Genomic DNA, 23,847 nt, shown 5'->3' with positions numbered 1-23,847 from the left:
CGCGCCCAGCCAGCAGATGCCTCGCCGCCGCTGGCGCAAGGTCACCGAGGACCAGCTAACCACCGCCCTCGCCCAGAGCCCACCTGCAGACCCAACCGACCCCGACGCCGCAGTCTCAGACAATGGATCGATGACCGCGCCAACACCCTTGCCCCACTCAAGAAGCCCTCCAACACCCACACCAGCAACAGAGCCAGCTGGTTCACCGAAGACCTCCAGGCCTCCAAGCAAAGCTGCCGAAAACTAAAAAAAAACTGGATCCGCGAACGAATACCGGAAAGCTACACAGACCACAAGAACGCCACCCGCAGACACCACCACCTCATCAGATCCGCCAAAAGGACCTCCTTCAAAGACCGCCTAGACAACAACGCACACAACAGCAAAGAGCTCTTCAGCATCGTGAAGGAACTCTACAACCCCAGTTCCAACACCAACAACATCCCACCATCACAAGAGCTGTGCGACTCGCTGGCCACCTTCTTCCACCGCAAGATCACCGACATCCATGACAGCTTCAACACCGTCACCACTCCGGCAACTGCTGAGATCCCCGCTCTCAAAAACACCACCCGCACCAACCGCCTGCTCACCTGGACCAACATCAACGACGACGACACCATCAAGATCATGAACACCATCTACTCCGGATCCCCGGAAGAGCCCTGCCCACACCACATCTTCAACAAAGCCAGCAGCACTATCGCACCCCATCTCCGGAAAACCATCAAATTCTCCTTCGAGACAGCGACCTTCCCGGAGAGCTGGAAGCACGTAGAGATCAATGCCTTACTCAAGAAACCCAAGGCGGACCCCAAGGACCTCAAGAACTTCCGACCCATCTCCACGCTCCCGTTCCCGGTGAAGGTCATCCAAAAGGCCATCAACAAACAACTGCCTAGCTTCCTCGAGGAGAACAGCATCCTGGACCTGTCCCAGTACGGGCCCGCAGCAACCACAGCACCGAAACTGCCCTCATCGCCGCCACCGACGACATCAGGACCCTGCTTGACAATGGTGAAACCGTGGCCCTCATCCTCCTGGACCTGTCAGCCGCCTTCGACACGGTCTGCCACCGCACACTCCTAACACGCCTCCACGACGCCTGAATCCAAGAGAAGGCCCTGGACTGGACCACCTCCTTCCTTTCCGACAGAACTCAGAGAGTCCACCTCCCCCCATCCACTCCGAAGCCACCGAGATCATCTGCGGCGTACTCCAAGGCTCATCCCTCAGCCCTATGTTGTTCAACGTCTACATGATATCACTCACCCACGTCGCATGACGGCACGACCTCAACATCATGTCCTACGCTGACGACACCCAGCTGATCCTCTCCCTCACCAAAGACCCCCGCACCGCCAAAACCAACCTCCACGAAGGAATGAAGGCCATCGCCGACTGGATGAGAAACAGCCGACTGAAGCTGAACTCAGACAAGACGGAGGTCCTCACCTCGGATCCTCCCCCTCGTTCTGGGACGACTCCTGGTGGCCGACTGCACTAGGAGCACCCCCACACCCACCGACCACGCACGCAACCTAAGGGTCATCCTCGACTCCACCCTCTCCATGACGAAGCAGGTCAATGCCGTCTCCTCCTCCTGCTTCAACACCCTCCGCATGCTTCGCAGGTTCTTCAAGTAGATCCCCACTGAAACTAGAAGGACGGTCACCCAGGCCCTCGTCAGCAGTAGACTGGACTACGGCAACGCATTCTACGCAGGAGCCCCGGCCAAACTCCTGAAACGGCTCCAACGCATCCAGAACGCCTCCGCACACCTGATCCTCGACATCCCTCACCGCAGCCACATCACACCCCACCTGAGAGACCTGCACTGGCTCCCCATCAACAAGAGGATAACCTTCAAGCTCCTCACCCACGCACACAAGGCACTCCACGACACCGGACTAGATTACCTCAACAACCGACTCAGCCTCTACACCCCAACCCGCCAGCTCCGCTCCGCAGACCGCACCTTCGCCACTGTCCCCCGCATCCGAAGAGTGAACGCCGGCGGCAGATCATTCTCCCACCTCGCCGGCAAGACATGGAACACCCTCCCCATCCACCTGCGGCAGACCGAAGACCTCCTTACCTTCAGGAGACTCCTCAAGACCTGGCTCTTCGAACAGTAGCAGCATCCCCCCTCCCCTAGCGCCTTGAGACCCTCACGGGTATGTAGTGCGCTTTATAAATGCTATGATTGATTGATTGGTTCACTGTGACAAGAACGGTAATTATTATTTGAATTGAGTTCTCATTCCTTTGACCTAACACTTCAATTTCTTGCAATATTTATTTATATTTGTTACTATATTAAATCATCTCATTTAATTTAACATGATTTTCAATGGTGTTTTATTTTATGTCCCTACCTCCATTATTTTCTTTAAGAGGGTGTTGCAGTCAAGCGACCCCACGACCCATGCCCCCCGCACATCTTCAACAGAGCCGCCGCCGCCATTTCACCAGAACTACGACGCACCATCAACTCCATCTTCGAAACCGGCACTTTCCCCAACAACTGGAAAAGCGCAGAAGTTAGACCCCTACTCAAGAAGCCCTCAGCAGATCCTATGGACCTCAAGAACTACCGACCCATCTACCTCCTCCCCTTCGCAGTCAAAGTCACAGAGAAGACGCCAACGAAATTCATCAAAGAAAACTCTATCCTTGACCCCTCCCAGTCTGGATTCCGCAGCAACCACAGCACCAAGACTGCCCTCCATGCTGCCACAGATGACATCCGCACTCTCCTCGGCCAAGGACACACTGCGGCCCAATCCTACTTGATCTCTTTGCAGCCTTCGACACCGTCTCCCACCGCACACTCACCACCAGACTCCACGACACCGGCATACAGGGAACTGCCCTCAAATGGCTCCACTCCTTCCTCACCGGCAGAACCCAAAGAATCAGAGTCCCGCCGTTCCTTTCAGAAACCCACAGAGATCAACTGCGGAGTACCCAAAGGATCATCGCTCGGCCCCACGCTCTTTAACATGTACATGGCACCCCTCGCTGCTATCGTCAGACAGCATGGACTCAGCATAGTATCCTACGCCAACAACACCAAACTCATCCTCTACCTTACCAAGGACCCCTCACCACCAGACTCAACTTCCAGGAAGGAATGAAAGACTTCAAATCCTGGATGAACAGCAGCTACTTGAAGCTCAACTCCGAGAAGACAGAGGTCCTCATGCTCGGATCCTCCCCCTCTGCATGGGACAACACCTGGTTCTACGAACTTGTGCTTTGGGCCACGTGTGGTCCAAGCCTCCAGCAGGATTCCCTCCGAAGATCAGAGGCCTACCCCTTCCCGAGTGGCCATGGGCCCCTGGTGAGAGAATCCTCCCGAGGCGTCTTCGCGATCCCTTGCCGGTTGGCTTGTGGGTCCTCTGAAGACTTTTCTACAGTTCCAAAGGGCTCCCCTGGTTGCTCCAGGCCTGCCCTGACTTACCTTTGCTGGGTGAGTTCCTCAGACCTTGCTGGTCTGCACCGCTGACTTTTTACACTTTCCACAAGACTTGCTGTTGCCAAGGCTTGTTGGCTCCAATCTGGTCGCCGACACCGCAGTAAGCTGCAGACTTCGTGGGACACACCGAATCCAGCTCCTGGTTGTCGTTGACACCTCCTGGACCTTGTGGCAGAAGAGTCAGGACACCCGTGGATCACCTGAAATCACCCGACGACTGTGGGCATCCATCTTCCTTGCCCCGGGTCACTGCCAAGTGACTTTGAACACTGTCCCCTCTGCTTTAAGGTCTTCCTTCTTCTGAATCCAGGTTTGGATACCACCGGACACTTCTCCCGTCTTCACAAGCAGCAAGTCTTCTTTGGCTCCCATTGAAAACGACACCGCGACCCGACACCAAAAGACACCTATGCACCCGGCTTCCCTGGGTGAGGTAACTCCAGCACTACGGTGCTCCTGTGGGTGTTGGCTCTAGAACTACTTACCCTGTAAGTGACTTGCTTGTAGACTCTCCCGAAGTATCCTTAAACTCTAAATTTCCAATCGCAATTTGCTCCATTGAAGTCAATTGGGATCTGCGGCTGTGTTCTCACACTGCATGCGTCTCCCGTGGGTCCTTTACTTACCTGCCTTGGGTGGATTAGTGAGGCCCCAGCGCTTCTGAAGGCCCTAGGCCTTGTCCCCTCGCAAGTCGTTATCTCTAAGTCTCTTTTTTAGTACATGGTCTGGCATGCCCCTGGGGTCCCAGCCATATTTGTGCTTAACTTGTTGTGAAATGTTGATTTGTGCATATGTCCTTGACTTCTAATCTCATAAAGAGATTAGCAGAGAGTTGTTAGTAATAAATACATATATATTTTATATATATACCTGTGTGGTGTACTTTCAAAGGTGACCTTCGCTTTGTCAGCCGTGAGGGGAACGGCGTTATATTCCTGAACCCCTGCCCTGGTGATTGCTGTGTTTGTGGCGCCGTGAGGGGAACGGCAGATTGAACCACCAAGAACTACATCCCCCAGCACTCCCTCACCCGGGCGCCTGCCAATCTTGTCATCAGGCAGCGCCGGGGAGGGTCAAAAGTCACGGACGAAACCCGCAGCGCGGGACGCTTTGCTGCACCTTTTCAAAGGTGACCTTCGCTTTGTCAGCCGTGAGGGGAACGGCGTTATATTCCTGAACCCCTGCCCTGGTGATTGCTGTGTTCGTGGCGCCGTGAGGGGAACGGCAGATTGAACCACCAAGAACTACATCCCCCAGCACTCCCTCACCCGGGCGCCTGCCAATCTTGTCATCAGGCAGCGCCGGGGAGGGTCAAAAGTCACGGACGAAACCCGCAGCGCGGGACGCTTTGCTGCACCTTTTCAAAGGTGACCTTCACTTTGTCAGCCGTGAGGGGAACGGCGTTATATTCCTGAACCCCTGCCCTGGTGATTGCTGTGTTCGTGGCGCCGTGAGGGGAACGGCAGATTGAACCACCAAGAACTACATCCCCCAGGACTCCCTCACCCGGGCGCCTGCCAATCTTGTCATCAGGCAGCGCCGGGGAGGGTCAAAAGTCACGGACGAAACCCGCAGCGTGGGACGCTTTGCTGCACCTTTTCAAAGGTGACCTTCGCTTTGTCAGCCGTGAGGGGAACGGCATTATATTCCTGAACCCCTGCCCTGGTGATTGCTGTGTTCGTGGCGCCGTGAGGGGAACGGCAGATTGAACCACCAAGAACTACATCCCCCAGCACTCCCTCACCCGGGCGCCTGCCAATCTTGTCATCAGGCAGCGCCGGGGAGGGTCAAAAGTCACGGACGAAACCCGCAGCGCGGGACGCTTTGCTGCACCTTTTCAAAGGTGACCTTCGCTTTGTCAGCCGTGAGGGGAACGGCGTTATATTCCTGAACCCCTGCCCTGGTGATTGCTGTGTTCGTGGCGCCGTGAGGGGAACGGCAGATTGAACCACCAAGAACTACATCCCCCAGCACTCCCTCACCCGGGCGCCTGCCAATCTTGTCATCAGGCAGCGCCGGGGAGGGTCAAAAGTCACGGACGAAACCCGCAGCGCGGGACGCTTTGCTGCACCTTTTCAAAGGTAACCTTCGCTTTGTCAGCCGTGAGGGGAACGGCGTTATATTCCTGAACCCCTGCCCTGGTGATTGCTGTGTTCGTGGCGCCGTGAGGGGAACGGAAGATTGAACCACCAAGAACTACATCCCCCAGCACTCCCTCACCCGGGCGCCTGCCAATCTTGTCATCAGGCAGCGCCGGGGAGGGTCAAAAGTCACGGACGAAACCCGCAGCGCGGGACGCTTTGCTGCACCTTTTCAAAGGTGACGTTCGCTTTGTCAGCCGTGAGGGGAACGGCGTTATATTCCTGAACCCCTGCCCTGGTGATTGCTGTGTTCGTGGCGCCGTGAGGGGAACGGCAGATTGAACCACCAAGAACTACATCCCCCAGCACTCCCTCACCCGGGCGCCTGCCAATCTTGTCATCAGGCAGCGCCGGGGAGGGTCAAAAGTCACGGACGTAACCCGCAGCGCGGGACGCTTTGCTGCACCTTTTCAAAGGTGACCTTCGCTTTGTCAGCCGTGAGCGGAACGGCGTTATATTCCTGAACCCCTGCCCTGGTGATTGCTGTGTTCGTGGCGCCGTGAGGGGAACGGCAGATTGAACCACCAAGAACTACATCCCCCAGCACTCCCTCACCCGGGCGCCTGCCAATCTTGTCATCAGGCAGCGCCGGGGAGGGTCAAAAGTCACGGACGAAACCCGCAGTGCGGGACGCGCGCGGGCGAAGCCCGGGCCAAGGGCGGGCCCGTCCTTGCCCGTCACTGACCGGAGCGGACTGGACTGGGCAATCCCCCTAACGTCGTACACTCATAGCACGTGCTAAGGTACTGTTGTTCCCCTACTCCATTAGGTCTATAGCAAGTAGTACTGTCATCTGAAGCTGCATATTTGCATAGTCATAGCTACTGTTTCTGTTGTTTCAGGTTGCTTACCAACTTACCCTTTGGCCCCTATTATGCCACCAAAAGACCCCAAAGATAGGGTGGCTAATGCTCGCCTTACTGGTACAATGGACCAATTTGTTACCAAGGTCAATTGTGTTATTGACCAAGAAATTATGCTCCTGGAACGCCGTGTTTCGCAGGACCTCGCAGCAGCTAGGAGGTCCTCTATGGGCCACCTCGCTAATGTACGATCTCCTGCACAACAAACACTAACTTTTGCAACCACTATTGGATCTGATGTGGATTTAACGGCCCAGGATTTGCCATCCAGTGGAACAGTTGCTGCTGTTTCCTTGGAGGACCAGTCCATGGCCCTTGACTCCCTGCTATCTTCCTCTCGCTTGTTGCCGACTGCCAGTAGTGTAGTTCCAGAGTCTGGCACCAGGCAGCTTCGAGAACGTAACCCCGGGGAAATTCCCAAAAGTAAACAAGGGTGTACACCTAATAATGGCGGAAAGGGCAAGTGTATTAAAAGAAAGCAAAAAACAACAAATCAATTTGGAAAATCGAAAAAAAAACCTGAAGTCCCTGAGCAACCCTTACAGGCGGTCCTATTGGACAAGGCTGCTCTTCAATCGTATCCATCACCAACTAGAAAAACGTGTCAGGATGTTACTGGGGGGCTAAATGAAGCAGGCCAGGGAGGGACCCCAGATCTACCATACACACACGATTTATTTGAGGTAATCAGGTCTTCCCTTCGCCCTGTGGAGGACAGATTACTTAAAATTGAACAACATCTAGCTAGGATCGAACGCAGCCTAGGGACCTTGACCATCGATCCAAACAACATCCATCAACCAGGGGCTCCAAATACTCTGGCTAACATAAGAGCAGAAAAAGACCTGGTGGCCCCCCAAGTTCCATCAATAGTTCACCCCGAATGTCAACCATCAATTGTAACTAATGGGCCCACCTCAGCTTATGACCATAGGAAACCTAAGCCGCCTAGCATAATCCAGCTGAAAGAGGTTGTTAGGACACCGACACCTAGGACCCCGAATGGGGCTAATATCCCCAACTTGCCACCCGAAGCTGCCCCTTACATTGTAATCTTATCAGGGGTCCCTGAATTGGGCAAGAACGAAGTAGAGTCACCCACAACCCTGAGGAATAGGGTGGTACACTGGCTCAACAAAAACAAACCATTGCCATTGTACAAAAGTTCCAAAATTCTTATGGTAAGAAGGGTCCCATGGATAGGTCACCTAGCGAAAAACCTAAGGGGGGACTGCATCCTAATTAATTTTAATGATCCCAAAACTGTCGAGCACATTTGTTACTGGAGACATACTACCCCAGGAACATGTATTACAGTTCTCCCCCTGACCTATTTTTATCCCCCTGGTCATTTCCCGGAAGCTTGGACGCTTGTACATCGGAAAGGGAAGGGTCCTTCATTGGGGAGTTGGCCTATACCTCCATCGCCGCTAGATTTTATCCCCACGGAAAATCGATACAGCAGCCTAGAGGCTGTCGACTGACTACAGGGTAACAAAGATATATCATTCATCCCCTTGACTCCTCCAGGTTGTCGTACATTAGAGTTTACTACATCTCCTGACCACCCGGGTCTGGACCCACCCACTTTATTAATGACACCCCAGAGGCCCACTATTAACATTGACTCCCCTCAAAATCATCCCCAAAGTGCTTCCACTCCCTGGGAAATCCCCTCCAGCCCCTTTAAGCTTGTCTCCTGGAATGTGGCAGGTCTACGCAGCAAGCTTATTCTCCCAGACTGGAGCGAATTCATCGAGGAACATGATATATGCATGTTCCAGGAAACTTGGAGTGTTGATCCACTATACAAGCCGGGGTTTTGTTGTTTTTCCATACCAGCCATCTCAATCGGCCGTGGACGCCCCTCTGGTGGACTCATGGTCTGGATCAGGGCAGATCTTAATCTTAGGGTCACCATTAATAGCTGCTCCACGCCAGACATAATGAGACTTACCATCAAAGGCACCAAGAGCGGCTCCTCCTGGGAACTTTTTAATGTCTATGCCCGTAGAACTCAAGAGGGTGCTAAGTCCTCCACTATTACAGCCCTCTCAGAAATGCTTTCCACTTGTTCTTTAGATTCCCTTCTCCTTGTTGCTGGCGATCTTAATTGTTCATTTGAACCGCTCGCCACAGATGATATGCTGGGAATACACGACGAGGACACCAGATGGGGTATTCCTTTACTTTCTCTTAACCCCGTAAAAAGATGGTCCCCGGTCGTGATCCAAATTAATGCCCTAGCATTAGAATTCGGCTTAAGAGCTGCTAACGGACGTACATCTTCCGACCTACTGGGTGCTAATACCTTCAATAGGGTCGCCAGCCAAAGCAGAATTGATTACATATTGATCGACAGGAGGGGATGGAAATTTGTTGTTGATATGATTCTAACACCATCAATCAACAGCGACCACAACCCTCTGTCCCTCAGTATGCGGGAGTTCTGGCATAGACAAGATAAAACCCCTTATTATGGAATCCAAATGATGACCAAAATGCTTCAGCCCTCTAATTGTAATAGATTTCTTAAATGGTCTAAATTTGTCCTGTGCAACACAAAACTTGCTACCCTGGAGAAAACCCTCACTGATTATACCATCAGGCTTTCTATAGTACCCAAGGACACGCTCGGCCATACCAAAGTCTATGAGGAAACTATGGACTCGATTGGCACTCTGTTCCTTGATCATAGGAAAAAACCCAACCCAAGAGTTAAGCCAGAAAACAAGTGGTTTAACAAAGACTGTAGATTAAAAAAAAACAGCCTGACCCTTGCTATCAAATCTAACAACCCAGGCGAGGTCAAGCAAGCGAGGTTGTTCTATAGACAAGCACTTATCTCCGCAAAGAAAGACTGGGAGGAGCAGCGATGGGTTTCCCTAAAATTAGCGAGCCATGCTAAAAATGGCGAGCTATTTTGGTCTATTTTAAAAAGATCCACTAATCACGATCAGGCCCAAATCCCTAACTATATCACGGACAGAGAATGGTTTGACCATTTTAGGAACCTGTATGCGGGGTTGGAGCACGCGGAGGACCCTTGTGTCTGTCCGAGGCCCATAGCCGCACTCTCTGACCCCCTCCCATTCTCTAGGATTGAGAAGAAAGAGGTTGAGATCGCCATTGACAAAATTGTATCTGGCAAGGCCCCTGGTCCAGATGGTATCCCGGGTGACCTATATAAAGCCAACACTGATGGTTAGGCTATGTACTTTACAATTTTCATCAATGGCTTATTGGATGGATCACCGGTGCCTGAGTCTTGGAGGGGAGCCGAAGTAATCCCCATCTTCAAGAAGGGTTCCAGGGGAGACCCTGCGAACTACCGCCCAATCAGCCTCATAGATTCTGGTCAGAAATTGGTCGGTAGGGTCCTCCTAGAGAGGATCCATTCCTGGGTGGACGAAAAAGGGATCATGACAAAGTTCCAGGCAGGCTTTAGGGCCTGCACCAGCACAATAGACCAAGCGTTTAGGCTAATGCTTCTCTATTGGAAGGTGGCCACTATTGGCAAGGGCGCCCTATATTTGGCGTTCATCGACCTTAAGACCACCTTCTATCTGGTCCCCCGCGAATGCCTATGGCTGATCTTGGAGGAGTTGGGGATACCACCTTATATCTTGAAACTTCTTATTCGGATGCACGAAGATAATTTCGCTCGCATCAGATGGGGGACCCAGGGTCAAAAAACCAACAAAATCCCGGTGAATAGAGGGGTTCGCCAAGGCTGTGTTCTGGCACCAACGCTCTTCACACTGTTTGTGAATGGCGTAGTCTCCTACTTGCTTGAAGTTGAAGCGGACGTCCCCATATTGGCGGGTGACAAAGTCCCCGCCCTTCTTTTTGCGGATTACACGCTTCTAATTTCAAAAGCACCCGCAGGACTGCAGAAGCTTTTAGTTCGCTTCTCTTTGTTCTGCGAGCTGAGAGGCCTTGTCATTAACACCTCTAAAACCAAACTCCTCTATTTTAACCCATCTCGATCTTTTGGCTCCACCTTGACTTTAGATGGGAAACCACTCGAGCGTGTCAGGGAGTTTGATTACCTGGGGATCAGAATCTCTGACAGGCTCAAGTGGCAGCCCCATATAGATAAAATGGTCCTCAACCATAAACGGGTAACTGGAGCCCTGGGAAAGGAGTTCCGTGCCTCCACTACTAAACCCATTGCCCCAGTATTGGACATTTATGCCGCAAAGGCGGTAGGTAGTGCCCTCTATGGTGCGGAACTATGGGGCTTCAGCTGTGTAGATGCTCTTGCGACCAATGAAAACAAGTTCTTTAGAGACCTTGTATTACTCCCCAGGGGTACCCCGACTAAACCACTATTGAGCGACTTTGGTAGGCGCTCTATTAGAGATCTAGTCACCCTTCGCCCTCTGCTATACTGGGCGCGGTTGTGGCGTACCCCTGAGCTTTCCAACTATGCCGATGGCTTAAAGGAGGTTATGAACATGCGAGGAGCCCATAAAATCGTGTGGCTCACAAACATCAAAAAGCTTTTGGTCGCAACCGGCCTTGCATCTGACCGGGCTCTGGGGGCACCAATATCCAAGGAGGAAGCTAAACGAGCATATTGGGCATGGGTTGATGCCTTGGAACTAAGAGATGCCAATCTTGGTAGGCTGACAGAGGCATTTCGCCAGCATAAATTTACGCCCCTTCTAGAACCCTATCTGGACTTCATTACGAAGCCCAAGGATAGATCTCTTTTTATCCAATTCAGATTTGGGACCCTTCCCCTCCGTGATCGCACCAGCAAGTGGAATCCCCCTCATAAGACTCTTCCAGATTGTCCATCCTGCTCTGGTGCAGCCGAAAATATCTCCCACTTCTTTTTTGCCTGTTCAGCTTACACACCACCAAGAATGAAATGGCTTAAGCCTGTCTGTCTACAGTTAGGAACAAGGGATCATCTTGAAGCCCTGAGAATCCTTAAAACATCTACTAATACTACCATAGTCTGCGGGGTGGCTAAATTCTTAGGTTGGGCATGGCTGATAAGGCAGAGATTTATTAGTCCCAGTTAAATCCCCTCTTTTTTATCTCCAAAGCTGCTAAATTTAATACATTTTTAGATATTTATTGTATATTAGGTAACTAGATCCTTTTATGACATGTTTTTAAAGTGTATTTGCTATGAAATTGTTTTTTATGTACTTTGTGCTTTTATGACATTACATGTCGAAATAAAGCTTTGATTGATTCAAGAGATTATAAGGTAAAACAAGCTGCTTTACATTCCTCTAAAGACTTAGCCTGAAGGCTGCTCTCCACAGCTACCACTAGGATAGCTTTCTTTAAAAGGTTGTCTTAAACCTACTACCATAAGAGTCGAATTGTACTGGTGCAACGTGTCCACTTTAACTAGTGAACAGCATATACCAGGCCAACTTCTTACATTGGTGGGCAGCGTGTGGGGTTACAGCTTGCCATTGTTTTACCAGAAAACCTCTATTTGAATTACTAACTGAAAACCACTATAGGTACTCAAGGTACATATAAAGTCAAGCTTAGTATCAATAAGTTCTACTGAACTTAGAGCTGTGTGTCAAGGGATAGCACACCCTTTCTACAGCTCAAGCTAGGATCAGTAGGCCACAAACTAGTGTAGGTAGTACAACACTGCACAACACTAGAATGTCCTTAAGGGTTGGAGCCAGTGGGTCCACCCAGCATCAGTATAAGGACATGACTTTCTTTGACTTGAAAGCCATGTGTGCTGCAAGGCACCTAAGGATAGGACAGAGTCCCTCCACACTACACCTGATAGATCTTCTGACAGCAGATGATCTTAGATTAGCTCTAGGAGCTAATGGGTCTGAAGCAGGGGGTGGGTCAATTACAGTGTCTGGGTCAGATGATGAAAATCAGGATGACCTGGACTCTGTGGTTGAAGGGCCAGACCCACAAGGGTCTGAAAAGGATAGAGGAATTCTCCCTAAGAGAACTGACAGAGTGGAGGAAAGGCCTTGGTTCCCTTCTAGGGAGTCTGACCACTCCTACCACTCTGGCAGAGAATCTGTCCAGCAGAGGAACTCCTACCTTCCTAGAAGGGAGACCTCCTCTGACAGAATGTACAAACTGCTGCAGTATGAGGAAGCAAGATTTGCCCTCAAAACCAAGCAGTTGGCATTAGACAGAGAAGCCTTTGAGCTCCAGAGAGCTTCTAGAAGAGGGGGGTTAGAACCACCTGGTGGCAGCAACAGTGTCCCTAGAGGTAGAGAATATATTCCAGACCATAGCAACCTGAGCAAGGTTGTTCCTCCCTACCAGAGTGGGGATGATATCCATAAGTGGATAACTGCTTATGGAAAGGGCCTGTAGAGTACAACAGGTCCCCCAAAAGCAGTGGGCAGCAATCTTGTGGCTCTCCTTTTCAGATAAAGGCAGATACAAGCTCCTCACTGTTAGAGAAGAGGATGCTGATGACTATGAAGTCCTGAAGAGTGCACTGATAGATGGGTTTGGCTTAACCACTGAGCAGTACAGGTTAAAGTTCAAAGAAACACAGAAAGCACAGACTCAGGACTGGACTGACGTTGTAGATTGTGCAACCAAGGCTCTGGAGGGTTGGTTGGTTGGCAGTAGGGTTACTGATTTCAAGGGATTGTATAATCTAATGATGAGAGAACAGATCCTTAATAAGAACAGTTGTTGCATCAGTACCTGGTGGAATCTGATCTGACCTCTCGCCAAGAATTGGGAAAAAAGGCAGACAAATGGGTCAGAACCAGGGTGAGGCAGCAAACCCAGAACCAAGGGGGTGACACCAAGAAGCAGGATTCTAAGGGCTCTGAGAAAGGTGGGGATAAGTCAAAAGACCAGAAGTCTTCACAAGGGCCCCAAAAATCTGCATCTGGTGGGGATTCACAATCCAGCAAGGCAAAAGGCCAAAAGAAGCCCTGGTGCAAATTCTGTAAACAGAAAGGGCACTGGACTTCTGACTGTAACAAGCCCAAAGACCAAACCACCACCACTCCTGCCCCTGAGGCAACTGTTCCCCCAGTTCAGCTACTGGTGGAGGTGGTACACAGAATAAGGGTGTAGTAGGGTTGACCCTGGGTTCTGAAGTGGACTCTGGCCTAGTCAGAGTACCCACTCAGGCATTGCCGATTTGTGATGGAGACATTGATATGTCCTTCCTAGTGAGCCCCAGTAATCTGGGCAAATACAAACAGCAGCCTATAATAAATGGCAAACAGGCTTTGGCATTCAGTGACACAGATGCTAGTGTCAACATGGTGGCAGAGGATCTTGTGGACCCTGGGCAGATCATCCTGGGTGAAATGTACCAGGTAACCAATGCAAGCAATGTCAGGACCAACCACAGTCTGGCAGTTGTGAATTTCTACTGGGGAGGGGTAACTGGCCTCAAGAAAGTAGTAGTCAGTGCAGACCTCCCTGTAGAATGTCTATTGGGCAATGATCTAGAGACTTCAGCCTGGTCTGAAGTAGAGTTATGGACTAATGCTGAGATGTTGGGCATCCCTGCAGAGGTATTTGCTGTGACCAGGTCACAGGCCAAAATGCATAACACTGAACCTGCTCTGGATCCTGAAACTATGGACAAGGTGCTTCCCAAGAAGAGGAGCAGTAGGGTTAAGGCAGTGCCTTCCCCTCTGTCTCAGATCACAGATTCACCTCTTGAGGGAGGGGAAGTAGATCCTGAAGAAGGAACTGCCCCAGAGGGACTTGAGCCTGATCTTGGGGGCAGGGGGCCCTTCTAGGGAAGATCTGAGCAAGGAGCTACAGTGCTGCTCCTCTTTTGAACCCCTCAGACAGCAGGCTGCTGCTGAGGCTGCTGGGAGTGCTAGTGGGCCCCATAAAGTTTATTGGGATGAGGGACTCCTATATTCTGAGGGTAGAGATCCAACCCCTGGAGCCACCAGGAGGTTGGTAATACCTCAGAAGTTTAGGGGGTTCCTCTTGACCCTAGCACATGACATCCCTTTGGCAGGTCACTTGGGCCAAAACAAGACCTGGGACAGGCTTGTTCCACATTTTCATTGGCCACATATGTCAGAAGACACCAAGGAGTTTTGTTGCTCCTGTGTCACTTGCCAAGCCAGTGGCAAGTCAGGTGGCACAACAAAGGCCCCCCTGATACCACTACCTGTGGTGGGGGTACCCTTTGAAAGGGAAGGGGATTGACATTGTTGGTCCCCTTGACCCTCCAACTGCATCTGGGCACAGATTTATCCTGGTGGTAGTGGATCATGCCACCAGGTACTCAGAGGCCCTTGTGGTGGCAAGAGCCCTCATTGGAGTTTTCTCAAGAGTGGGTTTCCCAAAGGAGGTCATCGCTGACAGAGATTTTATTTATTTTATTTATTTAAAGATTTGTAAAGCGCCTGGTGACCCGGAGGCATCCCCGCGCTGTAAGAGCTTGAAATTGGCCAAGAGAGGAGGAAAAAACTTATTTAGGGAAAAGCAGAGTTTTGAGCTGCTTGCGAAAACGCAAGTAGCAGGGTTCCAACCGCAAACTGCGGGGAAGCGAATTCCAGCGTGTGGCTGCCTTTACAGAGAAGCGACGGCCTCCAGTACGCACCCTCCTAAACTTGGGGACATTTGCCAGTCGCTCATTGTCCGAGCGCAGAGATCTCGAGGCTTTGTACGGGGTAACCATATCTCCTAGGATCGAAGGGCCTTGTCCATTGAGGAGCTTGTGAGCGATGCACATTGCCTTAAACTCGATCCCCTCTCGCACTGGCAACCAGTGGAGAGCCTTAAGCGCAGATCTGGCAGAGGTTCTGGAAGGAAGACCCATCAGCATCCGGGCAGATACAAACTTCATGTCAGGATATCTGAAAGCAATGTGGAAGGAGTGTGGTGTAACTTATAAATTCACTACTCCCTATCACCCACAATGCAATGGGTTGGTTGAACGTTTCAACAAAACCCTAAAGGGCATGATTAAAGGACTCAGAGAAAAGCTTAGGCGAAAATGGGACCTTCTTCTTCCCTGCCTTCTGTTTGCATACAGAGAGGTTCCACAGAAGGGGGTTGGCTACAGCCCATTTGAACTTCTGTTTGGGCATCCTGTAAGAGGTCCATTATGTTTGGTGATGGAGGGCTGGGAGTTACCTCTCAAACCCCCCAAACAGGATGTGATGGACTATGTACTTGGTCTCCGCTCCAGGATGGCCGAATACATGAAGAAGGCAACCAAAAACCTGGAGGCCAGCCAAGAATTACAAAAAACTTGGTATGACCAAAAGGCTGTGCTGACTGTGTACCAGCCAGGACAGAAAGTGTGGGTGTTGGAGCCTGTGGCCCCAGCAGCTCTCCAAGACAAGTGGAGTGGCCCCCATACCATTGTTGAGCAAAAGGGAGAAGTCACCTATCTGGTGAATCTTGGAACTCCCAGGAGCCCCCTGAGGGTGCTCCATGTCAACAGATTGAAACCATATGTTGACAGGGCGGACAAGGGCTTGCTCATGGCAACTGATGAGGAATAGGAGGAGGAGAGCGACCCTCTCCTGACCTGCTCTCACAGAACCCTGATGATGGGTCAGTAGATGGTGTTGCTTTGGCAAGCAGCCTCACTGACCATCAGCAAACTGAATGTAGACAGGTTCTGCAACAGTCCAGACGTATGTTTAGCCTGACCCCTAGTCAGACTACCTGGTGCACCCATGAGGTGGACACTGGGGTCAATCTGCCTGTCAAGAGTAAAATCTACAGGCAACCTGACTATGTCAGGGACTGTATCAGGACTGAAGTCTAGAAAATGTTGGAGTTAGGTGTGATTGAGCCTTCAGATAGCCCTTGGGCTAGTCCAGTAGTCCTAGTACCCAAACCTCATACCCAGGGTGGTAAGAAAGAAATTAGGTTTTGTGTAGACTACAGAGGCCTCAATGCAGTCACCAGGACTGATGTCTATCCCATACCAAGGACAGATCAGCTGATTGATACTTTGGCCTCAGTCAAGTATCTAAGTGCTAATATTCATTTATCTTTATTTCGGTCGCTCGGACCATAAAAGAGTACAAGGAAATACAATAAAATCATGAAAATATAAGATAAAATCATATTTCAATTGAAATTTTTTAAACAGTGCACAGTTTAAGATAAACTAAATTCATCAGATTGATCCATCAACTGCAGTAAATTTGAGACAATGCATACGAGTAAACCACATTGATGTTAAAAATTTGGCAACAGCAAAAGCAATTGGAGGCGAAAGATCTGTTTTTAGTATTCTAAAAGCTTGTGAATACTGCCTAAAGCCCAGATTTCTAAGAAGTGGGCGGAGCCAGTACAACCTTGCTTTCCGATACACTGGACAGAAGAATATGACATGCAAATCTGTCTCAGGTGTATTCTTGCAGAGGGGGCATAGTGCTCTGTGATCCGAGTGTGCCCAAAGAGCCGTATATGCCCTGAGAGGGAGAGTACAATAGCGCCATTGCATATAGAGCTTCCTTGTGAGTGGCGGGCCCATATCATGAAAGGTCAGCTCTAGGTGATATGAATCTTTAAAGGCCAAAAAATTGGCAGTTCGAGATCCATCCCGCACACTCATAAAGGCGTCTCGTAAATGATACTCAAAGTATGCCTTCGAAATGAGTTTACGTGAGACCCTAGAGCATGCGGTCTCAGGGTCATGCCACAGGTCTGGTCTACCTAATAGCTCACAAGTGTGCTTTATATATGTTAGCCATGGTATTAGCGTGTTTTTATAAAGTCGCAAAATCTCTGACAATTCTGCTCTATAAGCAGAGAGTTCCGGTGACGACCAAATTTTACACCAAAAAGTCAGGGGTGTAAGGCCCAGCTCCTCTGAAATTGGTCTTAAGCCCAGATCTAGTCTGAGCGGCAAAAGGGGTGTGCTTACAGGTAGGGCTGCCAGCTGCCTAAGGAAGGTGTTCTCTGTTATCTGGAGCTTCTGCGATGGGGTGTGCCCCCATATTTCGGCTCCATAAGTGACAGCCCCTCTGGCCTGAACTTTGTAAATTTGTATACGTGGGCCAAAAGGCCTATAAGACAATCCTTTAGTCATCCTGGCAATTTCACCCACCAACTGGGTCAATTTCATGTTTACCTTTGCTTTATGGGAGTCCCAGGTCATAGACTGATTGATCACTATCCCCAGATATTTGAAAGTATAAACCCTCTCTAGTCTGGAGGACCCTATGGTGGTGCTCGCGCGCGTTGTGGGGGGCGGATTGAAGATCATATATTTAGTTTTTGCAGCATTGATCTCCAAACCGCGATCCGCACAAAAGGTCGCGAACCCATCCAGGACCCGTTGTAAACCCATAGGGGATTTGGATAGCAGCAGGGTATCATCTGCAAACATAATTGCAGGAACCCTGCTGCCATCCAGCTTGGGGGCATCGATGTTGCTCAGGGCGCTAAGATGGTTTATAACCCCGTTGGCAAAAAGGCAAAAGAGGGTCGGGGCAAGGACACAGCCTTGTCTAACCCGTCTGTCAACGGGGAAAGCGTCCGAGAGAGTGCCTCCTCTTCCACATCTTACCCTGGTGAAATTTCCCTGGTGCAATCTTCTCAAAATTGCGAGGATGTCAGCCGGAACCCCCAGATCCACGAGCACCACCCATAATTTATCCCGAGGCACCAGATCGAAGGCGGCACGGAGGTCCACAAAGACCGTATAAAGGGTGCCGCCCTCGATCAGCACCGTCTTCCAATATAGGAGGTTCAGGCGGAAGATCTGGGCAGTGGTGGAAATGCCTTTTCGGAACCCCGCTTGATAAGGGCTCATGATCGCAGTGTCTTCAATCCAATCCTGGAGGCGGTTTAAAATAAGTCTGCCAAAGATCTTCTGAGGTACATCTATAAGACTAATAGGTCTATAGTTGGCAGGGATCCGAGGCGAACCTTTTTTAAAAATTGGGACGATCTCTGCCCCAGCCAAGTACCTGGCAAAGACATTCCTCCCAGGATAGCATTAAAGAGGATCATAAGATAAGGCGACCAGACATCTGGTTCCTGTTTAAACAGGTCGCCCGGCAATCCATCTAGCCCTGGTGCCTTTCCTGATGCCAATCCGAGCACAGCTGCACGTACCTCCTTGATTGTAAACGGCTCAGCGGTCTCAGCGGGGCGCTGGAATTGCCTAGAATTTGCCATGACCTCATCGGGTAGTTTATAGAGTGATTGAAAATGGTCCTGCCATACCTTAGATGAAATGTTAGGTTCTATGGCGGATATCAATTCCTCCGAGCCTGTATTGACGCAGCGCCAGAATTTGCGTGAGTCCGCACAGGCCAGGGAGTTGGTAAGTTTGATCCATTTATCATGTTCCCACTCATTTTTAGCATTGGAAATCAGGAGCTTATATGTTGAACGCCTTGCCCTGATTTCCACACTACCCTTCCCTTCTCTGATTGAGGTCAGGAGATCGGTTTTAGCCTTGCGGCAAGCACCATTATACCAGAGGGGGCCAGATGTTTTTCCATTTGACCTAGTTGGTTTCTTGGTTAGGTGTACAGAGAGGATTTAGATGAGGGCGGCGTGTAACTGACCCAGTTGCAGGTATGTATCCTCGACAGTATCTTTCATCATAAGTGCCTCAACCTTTTCAAGTAAAGGCACTACCTGTACATATAACTTGGGTATCTTGGCCGGATGGGAAGCTATTAGCTCCCATTTGACTCTGCGCCTATTATTATCAGGGACCAGGCTCTCCTCAATTGCCTTCCTTTGTTTCCCCCTGGCCATAAGCCCAGGATGGTTATAAATTAATTCTAGGGCATTATGGTCGCTATCATCCCTGATGGTGACCCAAAAATCTCTAATATGCAACCAGGAGGACAGGGGGACCAACACATAGTCCAGCCGTGATTCGCTGCCTGCTCTATTAAAAGTGCAACTTGCGGGGATGTCAGAATTGAACCTTCCGTTGCAGACCCGAAGGCCATATTTCAAAGTTAAGGAGGTGATTTGTAGGGCCAAGGGAGACCATGTTTTTGGGGCCGGAGCCTGTGGGGGCGGTATATGCCACAAAAGATCCTCTTCCAGAGCCAAACCTTCCATAATACCTGAAAGGGGCTCATAATGGCAATTAAAATCTCCTCCTATAAGATAAGGGGTGCCCTCCGTAATATCATTCAAGACAAGAGCAAGCTCGTCAATGGTGGGCGACTCTTGTGTAATGTTGATCGGCCTGGAATAGATATTAATCAGCAGGAGGCTTTGGGCGTCTGGCCATTCCAACTGTACAGCAAGAATATCTGCCGTATTCGTTGGAAGGACGGCAGCCCTACATCCCAGCTCAGTGGCCACCCATATTGCGAGGCCGCCGGAAGGACGCCCTCGACCCCGCCAAATTGCGTGTGTTGAGAATGTTGCAAAACCCGTATGGGTAATATCGTCTCTTGCCCATATCTCTTGGAGCAAACAAATATCTTTATGTTCAATAAATGTGCTCCAGGACGGGTTATTCAATTTGTTGGCTAAGCCCGCAACATTCCAGGATAGAATCTTAAGGGGAGGAAAATTATTCGGCACGGGGGGTGGGCTCGGGTGTGCAATCACTCCCGAGTCCTTCCTCCGAGAATGGCTTGGGCCATGGATGTTTCCATGAATGATCAACTCAGGTGAAATAATGGATGTAGATTGGATGATCCCTTGGCCTCCCTTGTCATTTGCTTGGATATACACAAAGTGCTCCGTCTCCTTTGGAAGTACTAATTGGCTATTAACTGCTTTGTTCTTATTTAGGGTCGTGATACCGCCACCCTCCAACGCAGGCGGTCAATCTACCATATCCAAGATACTGAATCTATTGTGGGTAGGGAGATAGTCTGGTCGGGGAAAGCCTGCAGTCGGATACACCCTATCAGCCCCTTGACCCCTTCTACCGCCTCTCCTATCTACTAAATCCCACCCTTCCTCATCCTGTTCGATGGTTTTGGGAGGATAGAAGAATGATAAGGGGAGGGTTTGGATAAAAGATCCCGGTGTAATGTACGGCCAGCTACATATATGTGCAACTGTACGGGGATCCCTGAAATTAATCAGTACACAATCGCCCTGGATGGTTTTTTTGGTGTTTCCGAGCCACGGAAGTCTCCTTACCATGAGGACCTCACTATTTACACCCAAAGGGAGTGGCCTATTTTTGGAGAGCCAGTGGATGGCCTTGTTTTTCAGAGTCTCAACTGATTCTCTTTTGGGTGGTTCCAATTCAGGAATGCCCGCCAGGATAACTGCGTATGGAGCTGCCTCAGGCGGTAGATTAACTATCCTATGTCTACTACCATGGCCCTGCATCCGTACTGCAGGTAGAGTGGATGTAACGTGAGGGGTACAAGTTGGTGTGCAGAGTGGAATCGAGGGCCTGGGTGTTTGGGGCATGGATGATCTGGAGGGTGTGAATCTACAAGCTTTTGAGGACAGCAGCCATCCCTAACTAAGGGTGCTGCCGTGGGATTCAAGTTTGCACTAGCTATTTTAGAGGCGTCCACTAGATGGTCAATTCCCTTTTGGAAATTAATTAAGCGTGATTCCAAATTTGCAAGGCGATCTATTAGGGGAGTGAGCAGTTCATTCATTAGAGATTTCATATCTAAGAGAGAGAAACCATCCACAGGTGGTGAAGCATTGGAGCTAAGTGGTCTGTGGCCCTGGGTTAAAGATGTATCTGGCCCCATACAAGGCACACCCTGTTGGTTGACTTCGCCCCTCAGGTTGTGTTTTGAAATTTTGGACCTACGCCCCCCCCTACATTTTGAGCCCTTCTTTTTCTTTTGGGAATTGCTCCCTCCCGGTCCCCCTGTGTTGAGTGTGTGATTAGATTGGTACTATCAGAGGTGATAGCCTCAGTGGCAGTACCTATTTCGCGAATAGTTTGAACAGGGGGAAACCTGCATGATCAGAGGATACTATGCTGAGGTCAGCAAGAGCAGGGATGTCACAGTCTGCAATAGATAGGGTCGAACGATTTAACCCCAATGGCACAGAGATGCCAGGTTCCCCCCCCCCCCAGTAGAAGTAACAATTTCTGGCAGTTGTGCAGGGGAAGTAACATGGGTGAGAGGGCCCAATGAGGATCTTCTGACCCAGTCAATTTCCAGAGAAATACGCCTCTCTAAAGTTGTTATTTCATCAATCAGCAAAGAACCAGCCTTTGCAAAGTACATGTCCAAAGTACCTGTGGGCTTTGCTGCGACCTGCGCTGTTTTGCTCCGAGTTTCTCTGGTAGATATGTTCCGTGCTGTGCTCTTCAAAGCGGAGCCTTACGATTTCTGTCGTCCGTAGGGGTTTGGCCCTGTCCCTGCTTCTCCCGTACTCGAACGGCCTCAAACAGCCCGCTCTTTGCCCGGTCTTCGCCCCGATCTGCGCCCCGCTCGCGTCCCGCTCGCGCGATAATGGGCGTGAGTTTTGTAACGGGAGGAGGAGGGGCCGGGAAGAGGCACCAGGTGCGATGTCCGAGAACGTTGCAGGGCACCCTGGGCCTCGCAGTCCCGGCAACGATGACAGCCTTCAAAGGGTAAGTAGCGCTATGTGCAATTCTCCAGCAGCTCCTCCGAAGTCTGAAAGCGGCCAAAGTACTGGGTCCAAAGTCCACGCCTGCGAGCGGCTCCCGCGAAGCGGGGGCCGCGAGGCGTTATGAAGGAAGAGTTGATTGGGAGGAGGGGCCGGGAAGAGGCACCAGGTGCGATGTCCGAGAACGTTGCAGGGCACCCTGGGCCTCGCAGTCCCGGCAACGATGACAGCCTTCAAAGAGTAAGTAGCGCTATGTGCAATTCTCCAGCAGCTCCTCCGAAGTCTGAAAGCGGCCAAAGTACTGGGTCCAAAGTCCACGCCTGCGAGCGGCTCCCGCGAAGCGGGGGCCGCGAGGCGTTATGAAGGAAGAGTTGATTGGGAGGACGGGCCGGGAAGAGGCACCAGGTGCGATGTCCGAGAACGTTGCAGGGCACCCTGGGCCTCGCAGTCCCGGCAACGATGACAGCCTTCAAAGGGTAAGTAGCGCTATGTGCAATTCTCCAGCAGCTCCTCCGAAGTCTGAAAGCGGCCAAAGTACTGGGTCCAAAGTCCACGCCTGCGAGCGGCACTAAGTACCGCTAAGTACATTTGACCTAACAGCTGGCTACTGGCAAATCAGGTTAGCTGATGATGCAAAAGCCAAAACAGCATTTTCGACCCCTAGTGGGCACTACCACTTTGTGGTGATGCCCTTTGGATTGAAAAATGCACCTGCCACTTTTCAGAGGTTGGTGAACAAAGTTCTGGCAGGGATGGAAACTTATTGCTCAGCTTATCTAGATGATATTGCTGTCTTTAGTTCCTCCTGGCAGGATCACCTGGTCCACCTCAGAAATGTTTTGGAGGCCCTGCAGAAAGCAGGCCTCACTATCAAGGCCACTAAGTGCCATATAGGGCATAGTCAGGTTGTGTACCTGGGCCACCTTGTAGGTGGGGGCCAGGTTCAGCCTTTACAGAGCAAAATCCAAACCATAATGGAATGGGTTGCTCCAACCACCCAGACACAGGTGAGAGCCTTTTTAGACCTGACTGGGTATTATAGGAGGTTTGTAAAGGAATATGGGTCTATAGTGACCCCCTTGAATGATCTTACCTCAAAGAAAATGCCAAAAAAGGTTCAGTGAACAGCTAGCTGTGGGAAGGCATTTGAAGACCTAAAGCAGGCCATGTGCACTGCCCCCATCTTACAGAGTCCATCCAGACTGCACCAAAAAGTTCATTGTCCAAACAGATACTTCTGAGCTGGGTGTGGGAGCTGTACTGTCTCAACTGAATGATGAAGGTCAAGACCAGCCAATAGCTTTTATTAGCAGAAGGCTGACCCCTAGAGAGAAACGTTGGTCAGCTATAGAGAGGGAGGCCTTTGCAGTGGTGTGGGCCCTGAAGAAGCTGAGGCCATACTTGTTTGGCACTTACTTCATAGTTCAGACTGACCACAAGCCCCTCCTATGGCTCAAACAGATGAAAGGTGAAAATCCTAAACTGCTCAGGTGGTCCATTTCCCTACAGGGGATGGACTATACAGTGGAACATAGACCTGGGACCCAACATGCTAATGCAGATGGACTCTCAAGGTACTTCCACTTAGAACACGAGGTGGGGTTGTGTAGGAGAGTAGGATCTGCCTCTTATGTTGCCCCCACTTTTTTTCTGATGTTTACACTGGGTTCAGGCTATAGTCTGGCTGGGACCCTGCTAATCAGGGCCCCAGCTTCTCTGTTCTCTCTAAACAACTTGGAGTGCATATTAGGTGCACTAGTGATTGGATACTGTGGTACCTTGTGAGCCACTAGTATATGGTACCTTAGGTAAGAAGGGCATAGGTACTCCACAGGCCTACCAGGGGCTGAAGCATGTATTATGCCACCCCTGGGAAGCAGACTAAATCTGATACCAA

The sequence above is a fragment of the Triturus cristatus genome, chromosome 1_1 (genome assembly GCF_964204655.1).
Source record: "Triturus cristatus chromosome 1_1, aTriCri1.1, whole genome shotgun sequence".
Lineage (NCBI taxonomy): Eukaryota > Metazoa > Chordata > Amphibia > Caudata > Salamandridae > Triturus > Triturus cristatus.
This window is presented reverse-complemented; position numbering follows the sequence as displayed.